Here is a 5,940-nt window from a genome sequence, read left to right on the forward strand (position 1 = left end):
AGACATTCAAGACTCAATATTCCGCGACCCCCTTGACGGCGTGAGATGTACAGTCGCGGAACGGAAGACCTAAGATGCATGCTTTTGTTCATGTGCATAACCCTTCTTGTCCCGATATCAAGAGATCTGAGCCCGTTCTTTGTCCATGGAACTACTCCAAATGAATAGAGTAGTACCGGGACGGCAAGGATGTTCGTTGCAGATACAAATAGAAGACCACCGAAGTCTTCCGAAGCCTTCAGATCGGCAATCATCGTACAGCAGAACTCCGAGGTCGAATCGTGCATTTTCGGCTTATATACGAACTCAAAGTGGTAATCATGCACTTTCTGTTTTGCGGCTCCTAAACGGTAGGTATGGTGGGGGTAAATTTCATCCACGATCTGGCACCTGGCGGGGGACGATTCCCCTCGTGCGGCATCGTTGCGGCGTTTCAGGTCTGTGAGCTCTGCGTCAGACTTTTATTTGCGCTTAACGCATCCCTGCGTGTCACAAATTGTACTGCGCATGCATTTCTTCTATAGAAGACTGTTGCGCATCATCGCCCATTACAAAGCTGCGCTGCGCACACCTTTTTATATAGAAGACGACTGCGCATTTCCACGTATCAGAAATTAGTTTTGCGCACATATTTATTAGAGAAAGTACCACTGCGCATCCTCTTTTGCTAGAAAGTTGTACTGCGCATACGCTTGTTCTGTAGAAGACTATTGCGCATCCTCGAGCGCCGAAGAACTGTATTGTGTAGGTATAGGTAAAAAAAACTGTACTGCACAGAAAATTGTTCAGTTTCTAAATTTTTCGGACCTCGACGCTCTTTAGAATTTAATGCACTTTTATTTTGTGTGTTTAATCAGACAAAAATTTAACGTTCTAGAATGATTTGAAGCAAGGAAAAAAAAATTCCTCAAAAAAAAAAGAAAAAAATTAATTTTTGGGAGAGAGCATCAGTGAGAGATCATCGTGGTTTCGTTGCTGTTCCTGCCTGCTTGATTTTTTTTTGCCAAAACGCTGGTGATTTTTTTGTTTACGATTTTTTACATTCTAATTTTAATGAAAAGGTATTGGTTTTACGTAAAATTTCACTTTTGTCAGTTTTTATCGAATCTCCACGTTTTGGAACTTCCTGAGTCAGAAAAAAACGATTTTTACAAAGGTGTTTGTCTGTCTGTAGTCTGTATTATGTAGGCGCGATAACTTTCGAAAAATTGATCAGATTGGGTTTTTCTTTGGCACAATTTTTCAAGGCCTAAAAGGAATGAACACATTTTTAAACCAGATATTTTGGTTAAAAATGCGAAAAGTGAGCAAATTTTCAAAATTTTGGAAACCACATTTTTTGAAGATTCAAAAATTATTTGTGCAGTTGTTCATAGTTCTCAGAAACTCAAAAAATGTATCATTCTGACCTTTTTCTATTAAAAAAATATTATTAGCCTTAGAGCATTTTCAAAAAAAAAAAACAACTAAAATGAACATTTGAAGCCAAGAAACGCATGATATTGAAAAAAAGACAGAAGCAGAAAAACATTGATTTTTGAAAGCCCTGCCAGATTATCATAAAAACTTTTTAAATTTGGTCAAAAAGTTGAAAATTAAAATTTGATCGTACCAAAAGTAATGAAAAATACAAAAATTCCTTTTTTTGGTCAACCTATGTAAGACATGCAAAAAGTAAAAAAGCTAAAACTGCGCCCCCTGGAAAGATCAACAAATTTGTTACATTTCACTTTTCGATAGGACGCGCAGTTTTTGTTTTTAGTCGTAAAAAACAACATTAAAAAATAAAATAAAAAAATGTTGCACTAACGACACAAGCTACGAAAAAAATGAGACAAAACTTGTTTTTCCAAAAAAGAGCTACAAATTTTTATGAATTATTTTATATAAGTTGCACAGTTTTTCTTTTGTGCTTAAAAATAATAAAAAGAAAAAAGTAAATTTTTGACAAAGACACGAGCTATGAAAAAAATAAATAGACACAAGCCATGAAAAAAATAATAAACAAAAGTTACCCTTCCAAAAAATACCGAAAACTCATTGAAATTTTTCATAAATAATTTTTGATAGGACACGTTGTTTTTGTTTTAGTCGTAAAAAATAACATTAAAAATAAAAGAATTAAATTTTGTTTAAAAAACGCCACAAGGTACGAAACAAATATTAAAATATTCATGCTAAATTAATTTTTTGCTTTATTTTGCAGTATAATTGAATAAATGAAAAATGTACTACATTTGATATAAAAGTGTTCCGTATAATGTAGAAAAGTTGACATTTTTTACAAAACCGAGTGCGAAGCTCGCGATGAACGATGAGAATGTGTTCGACAAAGCCAAAAGAGCTTTAACAAAAGAGAGTTCACAATCATAAAATTAAAGTTTTCAATCCGTTGACTTTTCATTTTAAAAGGTATGGGCACACATGCGGGATAAATGCAAGGACCGAGCGCGGAGAGCAAAAGCCACCAGTCGCGCGCCGTAGGTGCGCTCAAACTCTCGAGCTAAACTCTTTTAACGAAAGAGAATTCACAATCAAAAAATTACAGTGGTGGATGTTTTGAGTCTTCATTTTAAAAAGTTTGCGCAAAAATGTGCGATAATATAAAGACCGAGCGCGTAGCGCGAGGTAAATGCATAATCGAGCGCAAAGCGCGAGAATGAACAGTCGCGCGCCCTAGGCGCGCTGAAACTCGCAAGTCAAGTTGTTTGGTTGCCTTCTCATTTTCTTTCCTCTTTTTTCTTTTTGCCGAAAAAAATAATTTTTGAAATTTAATTTTAAATTAATTCTAATAATCAAATTGCAAATGTTGAAAAAAGCATAAAAAATACTGAAGAACAGGATATAAGTTATGACGAAGGAAAAGTTGTTACAGTTATAATTTTAAGCCATACTAAAATCAATCAAGTTAACGTATACAATTCCTGAAAATAAAACCAAGAATCCAACGATCAAATTTGGGTAATCACCATTAAATGTTCCTACTTTCATTTGCAAAAGGTCTTCTTAAAAAAATTTCCCAAGCAATAAAGAAATCGGTGGAAGAAAATTAAAAAGAGGAAAGAACAAGAAAGCAACCAACCAAATTTTTCGTACCTTGACAAAGGTTTATATGAGTACCGAAACGTTGAAAAATAGAATTTACAAATGTTGTTTAGTGTAATTAAAATTGAAATAAACTTAATTAAAAAATGAAATTATTGTTAATTAAATAAAAAATACAGAAGAAATAAACAGATGAAATTTCTTTGTCCAAACATTTGCTTCTTTTTAAAGATAATCCTTTTTCCAATTACCACACTTGGTCATTAGATTCTTAGTTATATTTGTAGGAATTCTATACATTATCGTGATTACTGGACGTAAAATGGGATTTTAATCTAATTTAATTTTCTTAAATTATAATATCAATTAATTTAAAACTAACAAAAGGTTTCTAAAACTGATAAAATATTGTAAAATGCAACTGGAATTTTATCTCAAATTCGAAGTTGACTTAATTTTTATTTGCCTCAATTGGAATTCACCGGATTGAAATGATTTTTTTTAAATTTCGCAGCATTCTGTAAAAATCAGTGAATTGATTACAAATATTTTGAATTTATCAACACTTTTTTTAATTTTCTTAAAATCTTCAGAATTCAGACTAAATATTTGTGAATTTATTCAAGTCTTTTGAATTCTGCAGGATTTGCTCGATTTCTTAGCATTCATTTGTAATCTATAGAATTCTTTCAAAGATGGACTTATTTATTGAAATCTGCATAATTCTAAGAAATCAAGAGAATTATGCAGAATTTATAAGACTTAAAGGAATTTGCAATAAGTCTACGCAGATTTTATTAGAATTGAAAGACTCTCACAGAATTCTGAGGAAATTAAAAAAAAAATTCATCTAAATTCACTTATCCGAAACCCTTAAACCTATATTTGAAATAACAGATGCTTTTGTTAAAGCCAATTTGAATTTTAAAGAAGATTCAGTCAGATTTAGTTTCAAATTGCATTGAAAATAAGTAAAGGTTGAAATTTAAGTTTGAAATAAAACTAAAAATAAAAGAGCGATGCTTAATAATACTTTATCCTAAATCAACAAAGAAATTCACACCCATAAGATTGTCCAAGGGGATGAATCTTATCTCTAACTGCTGAAATTTATTTTCAGATAAGTAATTATATACCAATTAGTTAAAATTTTACATTATAAAGACTGAAAATGGAATTTGTTTTAATTGGTATAAATAGTCTGCAGGGCCTTGTCAACATGTAAACTATAATTCTCACGAAATATTGAACCAAATTTTGAAATATAAATATGATTATCTCAGAAGGACGAGTGTGATGCCTACACTCCATGAGATAAGGATTAAGCTGTAGCATACATACTGTGATAAAGTACCTGATTATTCTTGAGATACGCTGCTAACTGTTAAAATTATTAACGCATTAATCAGCTTTTCTCTCCATTGCAAAAAATGTGGATCTTTTATAATCTGGGCTGTACCTTCATCGTCATCCTTAATTCTGCTGGTAAATAGAATACTAAATATATTTATTGCTATTGGTGTAAATTTTCCAGAAGTGATATTCGATAAAATTCTTAAAAGTGCCCTTCTCTTGTATTTGCTTTAAATACATTTAAAAAATATGCTACTCTGTTTCTTTTTGCAGAGTTAACTTCACAATTCGAATGTTTACCGAATGGCGCCCCGATTCTTGTTGCTACTCGTAACGGACAAAATTCTTCTCGTTCTGACAGACAGAATTCTCCTGGCAGACAACATTCTCCTGTCAGGCCTCTTCCTTCTCTCGAGCCTCCTCTTCGTATCAGGTCGAGGTCTCCTCCTGCATATGCCAGGCGAATGCGCTCATCTTCCATGCTCATTGCTTCTTCTGATGGACGTATGTATCAATTTGATCAGCATCTATCTATTATCTTATTATGTATTCTATTATCAACATTCAGTGATGAAGTATTTGCAATATTGGTGAGTATTTACTATCTTGCATCTTCTATAATATGCACCTCCTCGCGCTCAACATTGACCCCAGATAAAATCGCAGATCCCGAGGCTTCAATCTTTCGTCAATGCACCAAGCAAGTCTTCTTCAGCAATAAATGCAGAAAGTGACATTCCTTTCCCAGAGAAAATATTTTTTGAGAAAAATCATTATTGGTTTATCTGTAATGAGGAATGAGTAGTTACAATTTTGTTAGCGATAGTGGTAACAAAGTTACTTCTGTAAATAAGTAACCAGTTAGCAAAATATTAAAATTGTTTCAGTTACAGAAACTAAAGACACGCTTCGTTTTAGGTAGTCTTGAAATGATGATTTTAGTCCTTTAACGAAAAAAAATTTATAATATTCCTATGGCTACCAGAAATTGATTAATTAAATTCTGAAGAGCGTCGAGGTCGGACAAATTTAGAAACTGAAAATTTTCTGTTCTTTAATAACTGTTAACATGAACTTCATATTCATCAATTAGATTTTTATAAGTCGATTTGATGAAAAAGTAGAAATAATGTTATTGTAGGTGAATACAATTTTAATTTTGTTGCAACTGCTTTTCATTAATGCTGAAATTTCATTGATTGTTGAAGAGATTGTTTGGCTACTTGATCATATCGTTTTTTAACCAAATTTGTTCGAATGAATGGGTTTTATTGAATGGATTCTCGTTTTCTTTAAAAAAAGGTTCTATGCGATTTCGTTAAATCCAGTTTTTGAAACGAGATTGTTGAATGTAAAATATTAGTATTTTGTAAATATTTTTTCGATTTTAAATAAATTTTGGATGATTTTAGGCATTACAACAAAAGCTTTTATATATTGATTAAAATACAGTCTGTCAAGTTAAAGCGTGGGTGGCTTTACTCGCAGTCGGTAAGGTGTATCGACATGATTTTGGTGTCAAAATATTAAGAAGAGCTCCCT

Source organism: Belonocnema kinseyi, chromosome 8, assembly GCF_010883055.1.
Source record: "Belonocnema kinseyi isolate 2016_QV_RU_SX_M_011 chromosome 8, B_treatae_v1, whole genome shotgun sequence".
Taxonomy (NCBI): domain Eukaryota; kingdom Metazoa; phylum Arthropoda; class Insecta; order Hymenoptera; family Cynipidae; genus Belonocnema; species Belonocnema kinseyi.